This window comes from Bactrocera dorsalis, chromosome 1 (genome assembly GCF_023373825.1).
Source record: "Bactrocera dorsalis isolate Fly_Bdor chromosome 1, ASM2337382v1, whole genome shotgun sequence".
In the NCBI taxonomy this organism is placed as follows: Eukaryota; Metazoa; Arthropoda; class Insecta; order Diptera; family Tephritidae; genus Bactrocera; species Bactrocera dorsalis.
Window position 1 is genome coordinate 105,478,630 of NC_064303.1, and position 15,952 is coordinate 105,494,581.

The 15,952-nt window shown below is 35.9% G+C and overlaps 1 protein-coding gene across 8 annotated transcripts in view; it reads left to right on the top strand.

Annotated features, from left to right (window-relative positions):
• LOC105224387 (polypeptide N-acetylgalactosaminyltransferase 5) overlaps positions 1-15,952 on the top strand; it is a 70,770-nt gene that overhangs the window by 1,536 nt on the left and 53,282 nt on the right. The window lies entirely within an intron of this gene.

Here is a 15,952-nt window from a genome sequence, read left to right on the forward strand (position 1 = left end):
AAATGAGAAGGAAAAAAACATTCCACGCCAGAAAAGGGAGTCCTTATATCCAATATGAGCATAAAAGGAAAAGATCCTGTCAAAATTGCTAAAATAATATATTGCTCTCCAAAAATGTTATAAAATGCTCTTTATGCAACAAAACAGACCCACCTTGTGTCAATAAAAAGATACCAAGAAAACCAGGACCACGTAAATCCGATATTAGTGTTGACAAATACATAGTACGGAAGAGCAAAGCGGATCCTTTTAAGTCAACCAGAGAAATTATGATCGAAATTAATGACGAATATGGTGTGGACGTGTCCAGAAAGCTTGTAGGAAGACGACTCAACTTATCTCAACTTTTTAGACAAATTACCAGCAAGAAACGCCACATCAAAATTCGACTGGCATTTGGAAAGGCCCACGGAGACAAACCAGCACAATTTTAGAAGAACGTGTTTTTGAATGACAAAACCAAGATAAATAAGAAGGTTCCAGTTGGAAAATCATTTTTACGTCGTCCACAATGTCAATCCCTTAAACCTAGGTATACCAAAAAAACCATTAAGTATGGCTGTGGAAGTATCATGGTCCGGGGCGCGTTTTCATGGCATGCCATAGTGGACCAGTTTTAGTATTTGGATATACTGAAAAATAAAATGTATTTCAATCCATGCCCATAAACTGGACATTTATGCAAGACAATGATCCGAAACACACCGCAAAGGTAGAAAAGTATGGTCTCGGGAATAAAAAATTTAAAATTTATGAGTGGCCTGCGCAAAACTCAGATCTGAAACCAATAGGAAATTTATGAATTGATATAAAAGCTCAAAATTGCAAGCAAAAAATTCAAAAATTTTGATAATTTATGGGCTGGAATTGAGGAGCCTTGGTATTCAATCCCAAAGGAACGATATCAAGAACTGGTGGACAGCATGCAGAAAAGATGTGAGCGGATGCTTAAAAATGATGGATATAGTACAAAATACTAACGAAATGAACAATCTTTTGCATTTTTTTAATAATTTTTATAAATTTTTGTACCTTTTTTTAAACCCCTTTCCAGATTGTGCTATTTATGTGTCCAAGCTGTCACATAGGATATTGATGTTTTTGTCTTTTTTTGGCGATAATAAATATTTATTGTTTCAGTGTTATAGTTATATTAAAGTGAATAATTTTAAAATAAAACGCATTCCTCATTAAATCCCTAAGTGATAAACCTAAGGAATAAATAAATGTTTTCTTATTTGATGACCAAGTGTGCTATTTATGTGTCCATGGCTGTATATATTATAAACATAGGTAGATATCGCATGAGCCACAACAAACCGGTTAATCGGCATTACACAGATTTTTGTTAATATTGTAGTTGTAATTTCTTTTAGTGTAATTAAATCTTATTCTACTCTTTGCTTTACTCTGTCTTTCAAAGCCTTGGCTTTGTATGATGAATTGCTATACTAGCCTTCGACATATAACCACATTTATATAGTTACAATACTTATTTCTGTATATGTACTATATGTATTTTCTTATCGTTAAACATTCCTTTGTGCTCTATATTTCTGAATAAAAAATTAATGCGGGCCCGCAAACGTTAACATACTGTATGTATAGCAAACATATGTACATACATATGTATAAAGATTTTTTTTAATTTTCACAAAACTTCACTTTTTTAATATAAATATACATTGACGTGATTGTTACTTTACCTCACCTTGAAATTGTAGGGCTACCGGTTCGAAAGATAGCCAAGGGTGGCATCTTGTTCTTGTCTTATCTACCTTCTTGGCAAGTATAGTACATGCCTTTTAAATATTCGTAACTAGTGGGCATAAAATAAACAAAATTCCATTATATCCCTAAAAAGCACTCTGCGATATGCGATATACAATAAAATAGCCAGCATCAACACGCTAAACCATTCCTTCTACATACATACATATAAACATACAGCATATACTTATGGGTAGTTACTAGTGCAGCAACATGTTGCTGCTGGCTTTGCCACCATTGGTAGCTAGTACAAAAAAGGCTATTGCCTGATATAAGTAAACAATGCAATGCCATCGCAACTAGAATGCTGTCGAACTGGCTCTTTGCAAGGTTAGCGTCAGTAATTTTTGTTGGATGCGCCTGAACTGGATGCAGTATTCCAGTTACCATGTTATTACTTACATATGCAGACATACCACACACGCAATAGCATGCTGCTTTGCTTATTTACGGGTTGAGTGGTGATTATTTTGTAATTATTTTTTTTTTTAAGATCGTGCTGTTATAGCGCCCTTAGTATTTTTTAATAAAAAAATTCTTTATTCTTTTTAGTAAATCTTTCATGTCGTCTAAGCATATGTACATATTACATATATGCAAAAAAATCGTATGTAATTACCTTAAAGTTGTTATCGTATTTGAAAAGCACATATGTATGTACATATGTATATGTCTGTATATTTTAGCCATTCGCCTGTAACACAGCTATGGTACCATTCAGAGGTGCATTTCTTATATTATAAAAGAGTATAAAATAATCCTGATTTATCCTGATTTGGGTTTTTGTTGTTGTAGCGGCATAAAATATTTCTGAAGAATGGTGCCGAGTTGACAGTCCTTGCCCGGATAAAAATCCGGGTCCGTTCTGGTTGCTTAGACCCGATTTTCGTGGGAACGGTCAGTTTCGGTCGGTCAGTTTGTATGGCAGCCATATCTGCAAAGATTGCCCAATACAACAATCTGAGGCGAATTTGGGAAGATATCTGGTCAATATACAGTTTCTAGGGAAGAAAAGGAAATGCGCGAAATTCAGATCATTATCGCTAGTTCACACAGAAAGACGGACATGGCAAAATCGATTAAGAACATATAATTAATCATTTATATGTACATATATATAGTATAGGATCCTCGATGTATCGTTCTGTTCAGGGTATAAAAATGTTAGCAGAAGTTAAATAAGCAGTAAACCTAAATATATTCCAACTTTTGTTCAGTATGTACGGAACTTGTAATTTTCGCATCTCCACTAAAACTGCATTTGATTTTAAAATCACTTATTTGTCAGTTTTTTTAATCCCTTCCATTGATTTTTTTTTTAAATTTTTTTTTACCGCAAAGCGGCACTAACAAAGTTTCTATGACAATTCACATCATCGCGTCTTTTTACGCCAATCCCACTTGACACTTTTCCGGCTTTCCAAGCACATAGCCTAATATAGACACACACACACACAGACATACTCGCCCGTCCGTCGTACCGCACACGGCACAAAAAAAGTGCCGCATTTCAAGCATAAAAAATGTTGATGACTTTCGAATGATGCTGTCGGACACATGCTCAACCGACACCAAATGACCAAACAATGAACCAACCGACCAGTCAACCAAGTAATCGTCCCACCGACTGAGTTGTTTTCATGGTGCATCTGGCTTTAACGAATGTTACATTTCACGGTGGCTTTTCTAGCTGAAAGATTTTTTAGCCTTTTTTCTTCTTATTTTTTTTTTTTTTGTTTGTTCAGAATAGATATTTATCACTGAAGCATACATTTTCAGATTTTACAGTACTATTTTAATGTTGTCATCAACATCTCCGCTCTGCACAGGAAATGCTTCCCATTTTCTCTGTGCTTGTGCTTGTTCTTCTTCTATCTATCTATCTTCTTTTTATTTTTATGCTTTGTTGCCAAAACTTTGTATGCTTGTGGTGCTAGCTGGTGTTATTGTTGGTGGTGTAAGTGGTGTTCGCTGGCAGGCGGGGTAAGCAGCCTTATGCACCGTCATTGCGGACAAGCTAGCGCAACCGAGTGAACATGGACACTTGTACGCTCTGTCAAATGTTGTAAAGTGTTGGTGCTGTTCTAAGCTTGAAAACTTAACGCTGGGCAAGAGCGATGTCATCGAAGTTGAGTACGTACAAGTGGCAGCACTTTTTAATATTTATAGTTTTTTCTATGATTTGCTTTTTTGTTGAGCAACCGGCAATTGTCAGTCACTTGTTGGTTACCACATTGTTCTGCACTCACTCCCCTTGCCGCGTCTTAACTGTTATTTGATTTTGAGTTGTAACATTTTTATTTTTTTTTGTGCTTTTTTTTTGTTTAGTTTAGTTCATTTTCTTCATTAAATTTCTCCTACAAAGAGTTCGCTTCATCACCACTTGTTGTTTATTTTCGATTTTAATTTTCATCGTTGCACATCAATTTTGCTTTTACTGTCAAATCGTCATGCGATTTTGTGTTGTTGTTGTTATTTTCTGATTTCCAATTTTAAATAGAATTCTCGCTGCTTTGACTAATGCTTTCGAAATGTGCGCTTGTGTTGCTTTTTATTTATTTTATTTCACTTCAATCGTTCTTGCATTGCCAACATGCGCGCTGCCTTCGTTCATGGCGCTCAAATTCCTCTAATTCAGCTCCTCGCTGGTCTTTTGAACATATGTATCTACATTCATTTATGCGCATGTGAGTTGTCTTCATGTGTCCCACATTTTTGCTGATTTCGATTTACTTAATCATAACGGCGAACAATTTCGAGTAAAATTTTGAAATCTCTCATACATAATTGCACGGACGTACATACATATGAGGGTGTATAATCAGACGAGTTCACAAAAAAAATTAAAAAACGTTAACTTCGGCCGACGCTATATATAATACCCTTCACATATGCATTTCTTGTTGCATAAAATGGTATAAACATACATTTTTCTTAATTGCGACCGATTAATTTGTATGTCAGTTATAAGCTATAGTAGTCCGATTCGAACAATAACTTCGGAGATTGTAGCCTTGCCTTAGACAACAATCTATGTCAAATTTCGTTAAGATATCTTCTGAAATAAAAAAGCTTTCCATATAAGGTCTCGATTTTGATCGGTCAGTTTGTATGGCAGCTATAAGCTATAGTGGTCCGATGGGCGGTTCCGACAAATGAGCATCCTCTTGGAGAGAAAAGCACGAGTGCGAAATTTCAGATCGATGCCTCAAAAAGTAAAGAACTATTTCGCAGACAGACATGTTTAAACCGACTCAGCTCGTGGAATTATAGGGTTTGAAATCGAGTCGTTTGAAACGTTTAATTTTCGAAGTTAAAAAGTTTAACGTTTTCTCTTTCTATTGAGCCAGATCCGTCGTAACAGTTCTTTTCGGCAAAAAACTTAAATTCTTCATACGCGAACTCAAAAAATATTTCTTAATACTCCAATATTAACTAAAAAATTAAAATCTTCAAACCCAGAAAACTTAGTAATATCCATATCGCAATCTCTTAAAACAACTCTGAATTTAACACTGTGTTGTCACCTTTTTCGCCTTGAGCCCGAAAGCTGCATTAATATTTCTTATTTCAAAGGCTTGCGCTAAACTGTTGCTTCTTATACTTTCATAATGTACTTGAGTACTTAGTTTATTGGAATTGCGATCAATCGATTATCTGCCTTCCTACAGTGATAACCTTTTGTTCTATATAATTTACAATTAAAAACCCAGAAAAGCACAGATTAAATACTAAACATAATATAAACATGGCAGCTGCAATTCAAAATAATATTACTTATGTACTTTAAAATTGTAGATTCATACAATATACAGTGTATGTATGATAATATGAGCAAATACTCAGATTTTCACGTTCAAGGTCACTTCAGCGGCCTTCGCGAACATTTCGATATTAGTCATTCATATTTCCACTTTAAACAAAGAAACGTTTCTTCCAAAACATTCTTCTTCAAACCGTTAGCGAAAGCAGCATCTCCACGCGCAGCTTCTTCACTAAGTCTCTTGTTCTTCTAAGACAAATATTTGCCGATAAACTTAAATACAGCGCTTCGATTGGTGTTCGGGCGCATCTTTCGGCCGTTGGTTGTTGACATTAGAGATTTTGTTTTACTTTCTATCCACACTTAGGCGGTTTTATGTACTTTTTACAGGTAATGCTAGTGTAATTATTCAAAAGTCAATAGTGAAATTAGTAGTTTATGTGGTCTTTAACGTTAAATGCTTAATTAATGTAAATTTATTTTGAGATTGTTTTTAGTTATTTTAGAAAATTAATTACAGTAATCCTAACTGAGATATTGTCAGTTATTAGATTCCTAAGAAAACTTGTATTTATATACAACATATTTGTTAAAAAAATTATCTTTTTTTCCTAATTTCTAACTCTTCTAGCTTCAGCGATAATTTTCTGCTCTAAAATTCATTGAGGAACTGCCTCAATTTTCTTCGTTGTTTTAGTTAAAATTTTCGATATCTAGTCTAGTGGAACATAGTAATATTAGGGTGCTAATAGAATATGAACTCTTAAGAGTTGCCTCTTGACTTTTGTATACAGACTTAACCTATTTGGTATATATAGTATATAATATATAGATAACGTTTCTATGAGTGAGGTATATGTGTCTCTCTATAGTACATATTAATTTCCCACGCAACCCAACCACTGTCCTTTAAGAATTATTATTTATATTTTATCGACCAAGTTAAAGTTAACCCACTCACTGTCCTTTAAGAATTATTATTTCTATTTTATCGACTAAGATAACCAAGTTATTGAATTTGCGTTCAAAATGACATTTGCTCCATTTATGGTTCGGCATATTCTTAATAAATTTGAAAAGTAACTAGATATAAAGGGTGATTTTTTTAAGAGCTTGATTAACTTTTTTTTAAAAAAAAACGCATAAAATTTGCAAAATCTCATCGGTTCTTTATTTGAAACGTTAGATTGGTTCATGACATTTACTTTTTGAAGATAATGTCATTTTTAAATGTTGACCGCGGCTGCGTCTTAGGTGGTCCATTCGGAAAGTCCAATTTTGGGCAACTTTTTCGAGCATTTCGGCCGGAATAGCCCGAATTTCTTCGGAAATGTTGTCTTCCAAAGCTGGAATAGTTGCTGGCTTATTTCTGTAGACTTTAGACTTGACGTAGCCCCACAAAAAATAGTCTAAAGGCGTTAAATCGCATGATCTTGGTGGCCAACTTACGGGTCCATTTCTTGAGATGAATTGTTGTCCGAAGTTTTCCCTCAAAATGGCCCATAGAATCGCGAGCTGTGTGGCATGTAGCGCCATCTTGTTGAAACCACATGTCAACCAAGTTCAGTTCTTCCATTTTTGGCAACAAAAAGTTTGTTAGCATCGAACGATAGCGATCGCCATTCACCGTAACGTTGCGTCCAACAGCATCTTTGAAAAAATACGGTCCAATGATTCCACCAGCGTACAAACCACACCAAACAGTGCATTTTTCGGGATGCATGGCAGTTCTTGAACGGCTTCTGGTTGCTCTTCACCCCAAATGCGGCAATTTTGCTTATTTACGTAGCCATTCAACCAGAAATGAGTCTCATCGCTGAACAAAATTTGTCGATAAAAAATTTTCGAACCGAAAACACTGATTTTGGTAATAAAATTCAATGATTTGCAAGCGTTTGCTCGTTAGTAGTCTATTCATGATGAAATGTCAAAGCATACTGAGCATCTTTCTCTTTGACACCATGTCTGAATCCACGTGATCTGTCAAATACTAATGCATGAAAATCCTAACTCAAAAAAATCACCCGTTACTTTAGTAGCCACTCTTAATTAAAACTTATCTCAACTAAAATGACTTTATCTACTCATTATGCTCTACTCATTTTGTTCTTTATTAAAATCAGAACTAATATAGTCGGAAGATATGTGAGAATCCAATTTCCTAACCTCATATGTAAGAGTATGTACATATATATGTACATATGTATACATTAATATATATAGGTGTGCTTAGGTAAAGATAACTTTTATCTATTTGGTACAAAACAATAATCCAAAATTAGCTCACATCTTTTTTATTGCTTTTCATTAACCGTACTGAGAACTTAAGTCAGTGCAAAAGCCCATTTTCAATTATATTTATGCAAATGGGTTTTTCTTGATTTTATTTTATGACCACAAATTTGTGTCGTCAACTTATTGTGTTGCTAATTGCCAAGAATTACGAGAATGTGCTTATAAGTATGACAGACGACCCACATATTAAATTGAATGGCTTTGATTAAGTGCCGGAATTGCATATTTACTACAAGTTATTGACGGGAGAGCTCAGCAATTATTTTGTAATTATTCTAATTTTTTGCATTCGTAATAAATTATATTAACTGTTGCTATTTGAGGTTTTTAATTTCCTGCTTTATTAATGCATTTCATTTATTGTTTCTTGTCAAAACCCTAGTATTTTACTTAGACTTATTTGAAAAATTCAATTTTTGTCCTATCGAAATATTCATTAGTATTTGAGATACACGTCGTTTTGTGAGGCTCTAAAAGTGAATTCTTTGAGTTTTGCTACGTCTGAATTTATTGAACAAAGAAGTACCATCTCATACTGCATTGATTATTCGATGATGACGGACAGACAATCGGTCGGAATTCAAACATGGATATATATTTTTTTCTAAATTTCCCTTAAGTCAAATTTAATAGCAATTGTAGCCAAACAATTATCATTTAATTTTCAAAACGAGTTATTATACTCTCGCAACAAAGTTGCTAAAGAGAGTATTATAGTTTTGTTCACATAACGGTTGTTTGTAAGTCCTAAAACTAAAAGAGTTAGATATAGGGTTATATATACCAAAGTGATCAGGGTGACGAGTAGAGTTGAAATCCGGATGTCTGTCTGTCCGTCCGTCCGTCCGTGCAAGCTGTAAACTTGAGTAAAAATTGAGATATCATGATGAACTTGGTACATGTATTTCTTGGCTCCATAAGAAGGTTAAGTTCGAAGATGGGCAAAATCGGCCCACTGCCCACGCCCACAAAATGGCGGAAACCGAAAACCTATAAAGTGTCATAACTAAGCCATAAATAAAAGATATTAAAGTGAAATTTGGCACAAAGGATCGCATTAGGGATGGGCATATTTGGTCGTAATATTTTTGGAAAAGTGGCGTGGCCCCGCCCCCTACTAAGTTTTTTGTACATATCTCGGAAATTACTATAGCTATGTCAACGAAACTCTACAGAATCGTTTCCTTCAGGCATTTCCATAGACACTTCAAAAATGGGAAGAAATCGGATAATAACCACGCCCACCTCCCATACAAAGGTTATGTTGAAAATCACTAAAAGTGCGTTAACCGACTAACAAAAAACGTCAGAAACACAAAATTTACGGAAGAAATGGCAGAAGGAAGCTGCACCCAGCCTATTTTTAAAATTGAAAAATGGGCGTGGCGTCGCCCACTTATGGACCAAAAACCATAATCTCAGGAACTACTCCACCGATTTCAATGAAATTCAGTATATAATACTTTCTTAACACCCTGATGACATGTACGAAATATGGGCGAAATCGTTCACAACCACGACTTCTTTAAATTGCATCTGATGCCTTCTCTGTATAATATATACATAGGAACCAATGATGATAGCGGAATAAAACTTTACACAAATACGGTATTTGAGCTGAGGTATCCCTTGTGAAAAATTGTCGTGATCGGAATATAACTTTTCAAGGTCCCTGGTCTAATTAATTTTACAGCAAAATAAAAAAATATGTAAATTGACGGATAATGAAATCTCGATTATCACTTATCATGCGAGAGTATAAAATGTTCGGTAACACCCGAACTTAGCCCTTCCTTACTTGTTACAATTCTTTTCGAGCCAAACTGGCAACATGCTTAAAATAGCATTTAAAATTGTGCTAGAAGCTCTTGTCGTCGCAATTATGCTATTGCCAATTTACTTTCTCTGAGTTTGTCATAAAAGGTGGGTCTCTTCGAGGCTGTTTTCCTCTTTTCATTGGTAGTGTTTTTTATGTGGTGGGTCCCTAACCCAGCGCACAACCCTAGGGAAGGGATGCTTTACCTTTTAACTTTAGCTCGCCACCAAACTGATGATTATTGGTTATCCAAAGGCCACTCAATCAATGGCGCTCAGGGAAGCTTCCTCCCTTGCGTGATTTTCTACACATGGTTCCTTCCGTTTATATATATTTACATCCATATTATTAGCTCTAATCTTTGCATTTAAATTATATTATTATCAAGCACAATAAATCATAGCTATAGCTATTTGCTTAGCTATGGTTACACACTACACACTTTGCCCGAAATCCTCATCTTAATTCATTCAATATACTAATTCCAAGTAGACACACAATCTTTGTGCGCTTCTAATTATCAAAGCAAATGATTTGTAAGATTTACAAAGCATTTAGCCGGCAAATTGCAAATCTACGAAAAGTCCAACATACATACATACTCTACTATTTGCCGAAATCAGCATTTTCGCCATTTTTCTTCCACTGCATTGCAGCTGAAAACACATAGATTATGGCGCAAAATTGAATTTATGGCCAACTTGGCTGTGGGAATAATTAAATTGTATGCAGGCAATTTAACCATTTAGTTGTGAGAGCAAAACAGTGTTCAACTAAAATACGACGATGTTGCCCATTTCCGACATTAACTAAAATTACGATCTACATACATACCTATAAATATCTATCGTGTATATCTATATGCAACAGAGTAAGTACCGTTGTACAAACTCTCGTGTAGATGATATCGATAACATGCGCCAAACTAAATGTGCCAACACAGATAAGTTTTGTTTAATAATAGCTAGTGGTGTCAGCAACATTTCTCTAATCATTTTAAGTGAATGCCTACGAGCTTGGGAAGTTGCAGAAGCGTCCCATTTATACTTATATTCAATGTGGACTTACAGTATGCGTGAATATTAAGCAACTGTTTTAAATACACTTATTGAACAATTATATTAATGGTGAATGAGGCTTAAAATTTTTCTACTCGGTGCCTTCAAAGCGGGTTTTTGAAAATGATTTGAAAGTGAAAATGAATAATGAAAGCTATTAACCCATTTACAGCCATTGGTCGATTTATCGACCAGCAAATTTGAAAAATCACCAAGTCGAAAATGAACGAGATCTGCGTGAAATCAATAATTTTATGCGATTTTGCAACTTTCTGAATCCGTGGCTAAACGGCTCAATGTAATAATCTCAAAAAATGTTAAGCATCGAGTGTTTTTTTATTATAATCAAAATAAAAAGTTGAAATGAAATCAATGCGGTGGATCTAGGTGCGGCCGAAAATGGGTTAATTTTCATTATTTCTCCAAAATTAAGCCCTTCTAGCTTTATGTCGAATGTGTTTCTGAGGTTATTCTTGTAGAAAGTATCTCTGGAAATTGTCGAGATGTCAGGAACCTTGAATTGAAAGTCTATCAGTTAACTTCACTTTCCAGTATTCGTTCTTTAATTTGCCTTGTACTGGGTTTCACACTGACATATGTATGTAATAAAGGCTTTCAAACGGCTCTGATTCTTCTACTTCGTTGCTCCACGGATGACGCGGTCTACCTCTATGATTATTACCACTGACTCTGGCTTCTAACACCTTTTTCGCTGAAGTTTAGTCATCCGTTCTCACTAGATAGTGCATCGCCTGAATGGTTATTCGAACAAAAAGCTCGGCGCTTGTCCGCATACGATAGTCGTCGCCAAGACGTAAAAGGCCAAAAATCTTGCGAAGAACTGTTCTCTCGCATACACTAAACAACCAGCTCAGTAATTTCTAATATCGACTAGCAGAGTGTTAGTATTGTCTGCCGAGAGAGAGTTCTACATCCTGTTGTTGTTGTAGCGGCAGAATTCTGTGTTGACAGTCTGGGGGAAAAACCCCTAATTTGGGAACACTGGCCGAAAGAGAGTTCTACATCCTAATTGCCTACTGAGTCTTCTTTCGCCGCTTCATATATGTATATAGTTCCCAGCTACTAGCTCATTCTCTTTCACAATCCTGCGGTTAGCCAGCACATATTTCGTCTTGCACTCATTAGCCGACATATCCATTTTGCCAGAGACCCTCTCGATAGCCGTAAAGGTTCCTGCTAGCTACGCACAATGATGTCTAAGCCTATGCCGACAGGTAGGTAACTGATCACAATTCTAAAATATCATACCCGGCCGATGAATATCTGTTTTGCGAAGTTGAAGATGTCAGAAGACAAGGAATGACCTTTTGAGAAACCTCACCGGTATTAAAAGGTTCAGAGAAATGCGTTGGCGGGTGTTGCTTCACGTAATTCAATAAAGTTATTAGTAGATAGTTTAAAATTCGAATTAAAAACGCAATTTTTTCACCCTCCATTCTACATAAGTTCGTGTACCAACGTATGGATCTCCACCAAAGTGAACTGTAACTCTCAACTTTCTTATCAAATAATTATCCAACTCCAGAGCTTTGTAAGGACCTCGTTTTCATAGAGACAGACTGGTAATATTTTTGAGTTTTCTGGTCTAATAGTAGAAAAATTGTGTGGTCAAAGAGAATATTGATATGTAACAGAATATGTAAAAGTTTTTGAATCGTCAAAACTGGGATAGTGGCGAATCGAACAAGCAACGCACATATGTATGTATTTAGAGGAGAGAAAAGCAAGTGGTTTATCTGACTTAAATGAAGGTTCTCTCTACTCTACTCTTGCTTTTAAATCTAAAATTCTTTTAACAATTACAGAGCTATAGCACAGAGAAACAGAGAGCTGGTAATTCCAATACCACAATTGTGTACGAATATTATTTTGAGTTACTGTGCCATATAGGATAACACATATAATGCCATTTAGTGCGGCACTCATTACAGCTCCCTTGACAACAATTAAATCGAATGCGTTCATTTAGTTGGCATATCTAAAGAAGATATTTAATTGCATATATTTGGCTGCGTGTAGAAAATATTCAATATTTATTTGGCATATCTTGTTGCCAATTTACGATGCCGCCTACCATGGGAAACACATACACACACGCCCAGGTGTTTACACTTGTATAAACAAATACACACATTTCGCAATTGTCTGACGCCAATGGCCTTTGCCGGCTGCAACATGCTTTGTCAATTTTAATTTACTGCAGTAAATATGTATATACATATGTATGTATGTGGATGAGTGTATGGGAGAGTTGAATGAACATGCACACGTGGCTTGTTCACACATTGGCCTTAATTGTTGGCGGAAATCTGTCGATGCACCTAACTATACATATATACATGCATGCACACATATATGTGTATGTGTAAATACTCATTCACTAAGCCTTACTATCAAATTCAGTCTCCATGAGTGCATAAATATACACCTAAGAGCCTACCATAATAGCATATACATACATGCATACATACATATGTGCAGGAATAATTGTGTAATAAGAACATAACTTCCAAGTATGTATGTATGTATGTACATACATCTCCACATAGATACCTGGTAAGTGTAAAACAGCTGTCAGTAGATATAGCAACCAGCTGCTGTGCATCTAAATTACTGCACAAATCCTCTGCTGACTGACTGCCAGTGTCATCTCTACATGGTAAGGTGTATGTATGTATGTAAAGTGGTGCAAGAGATGTGCGAAATTTATGCATAAACGTACGTGCATGTATTGTAAATTCTCTTTGTAGTGTAAATTTTTTTCCAAGGCGTTATGGACCAAACCAGAGACTGCAAAGTTCTTCCTGCCACCACCCACAACCCCACATTCTGAACGCAAAAACACCGAGTACCACATAGTCGCACTCTAACTCACACTTCAGTAGAAATGCTTTGAATACCATTATAAGTATTCGTACCAACAGTCACAAGTACAACTACACTCACGGTTATGCATATAAAGGGTGCTTTTTTAGAGGAGTGGATTACGGTTGTTGTGTTTGTTGTTGTTGTCGCGGCAAGACATATTCCTGAAGTCAATTTTGAAGAATTCTGCCGAGTTGAAAGTGAAAAACGGAACGTCGATTCCATTTTTAGTTCCTTAGGTCAATTTGAAGTATCCAGCCGAATGGAAATTCTTTAGCTGGATAAAAATCCGGGTTTGTGGCGGTTATCTAGACCCGACTGTCGGAAGATCAGATTGTCGACTCCATTTTTAGTTACTTAGGTGAATTGAAAGAATCCTGCCGAGTTGAAAGTCTTTGGTTAGATAAAAATCCGGGCTTGTACCAGTTATCCAGACTCGACTATCTGAAAAACGGACTGTGGACTCCATTTTTAGTTCCTTAGGTAAATTGAAAGAATCCTACCGAGTTGAAAGTCTTTTGTTAGATAAAAACCAGGGTCCGTTCCGATTATCTTGACCCGTCTGTCTAAAGAACGCAATGGACTTCTAGCGCCTCCATTTTTAGTTGGCTTTTTTCGGCATTGATCACTGCCTTTATGTATTTGGACATTACTTTGATGTACTTAAATCTCACTAACTAAGCAATAGTTTCCGAATTCCTCAACAGTAGTACCTTACCTCATTTGCAATTTCAAAGAATACCCGGATACTGCGTCGAATACTCTCAGAGCTGGAGTATTTTCGTCCATTCGGACAACATGACCTAGCCAGCGTAGCCAAATGTATACTTATATACCCCTAAAATACACCCTATATACTTTTACATATACATACATATGAAAATGTGTTGGAGAAATTTTTTTCTCAGCATTGCAACAACCACTATACCCAATATCCCTAAAGCTCTCTGTCGCTGCTGCACTACGCATCGGCCTCAAGGGAACAAGAAATGGAACACTAATGTTTTTTTCGTGCCACCATTTTTCCAATTTTTTTCTTCTACGCTTTCTTTCCTTCAACTTTAATGCTATTTGGTCGACTTTCCGAGCAGAGGGATATCCCATTCCTGTAAAAGCAAATGTGCGTGGAAAAATGTGCTGGAAATGAACAAAATACGGAGTGCATGGCGTATGCAGAATAGCTTTGCGTTTCGGCAAGTTTTTTTTTTGTTCGTGCTTTTACTTTTCTCATTTTTTTCTCTGCAACATGCGAACTCGCATTAAAAACGAAATTTAAGGATAAAGTTGCACTGTTTTTGTTGAAACTTCAATGACTTTTCGAGGTGTCTCATTCAAAAATCGAGTAGGTTTTATTATACTTAAACCAAAAAGGAAGAAAATTAGAACAAATTAATGTAATCAAATGTAAAATGAGTTATTCAAAAAATAGTTGCTAAAGCTGTGTTCACACGCAGTCACTTTTATTGCGTCAATTGGAAGTTCTATTTGTTTTTGAACGCCTTATTCTTCTTTTTTAATCTTTTTTATTTAAAAATTTTTTAATGGATTAAAAATGTCTTAAAATTTCTCTGTTAGATTTAAAGGGTAACCATGAAAAGGTGTTTGTCGTAAATGAGCAAGGAAAACAACGGTTCTTTTTATAATATGTACATAGCCTCATAATTTTATGTACATAGTATGTATTATGAAAACAATTTCATAACACAAAATTCACCAAAACAGGTTATTTTTACAGCTGTTTTGTCAAATATTAGTTAAAGTTTAGCAAATAGTATGCAGCATTTTAAACTAGAACACAAGCTAAGGTTGAGTAAATAAACTGAATCAAAAATATTGTGCAAAAGGTGTCTGCTTCTGATGTTTCAACTACTTCTTCTTCCTTATTGACGTAGGCACGGTTTACGCGGTTATAGCCGAGTTCACAACAGCGCGTCAGTTATTTCTTCTCTTCGCAATTTGGCGCCAATCCGATACACCAAGTGCAGCCAGGTCCTTCTCCACCTGAACTCTCCAACGTAGTTTAGGTTTTCGTCTTCCCCTGGCGGGTACTGCGTCGAATACTTTCAGAGCTGGAGAGTTTTCGTCCGAACGTGCGACATTACCTAGCCAGCCGCTTTAATTAGCTGAACTATATCAATGTCGTCGTGTAACTCGTATAGCTCATCGCTCCATCGACTGCGGTATTCGCCGTTGTCAATGCGCAAATCACCAGCATATCTTCCGCAGAACCTTTCTCTCGAAAACTAGACATTGACTCATCAGTTGTTTTCATCGTCCATGGCTCTGCACCATATAGCAGGACAAGAATACTGAGTGACATATAGAGTTTGGTTTTTTGTTCGTTGAGAGAGGACTTTACTTCTC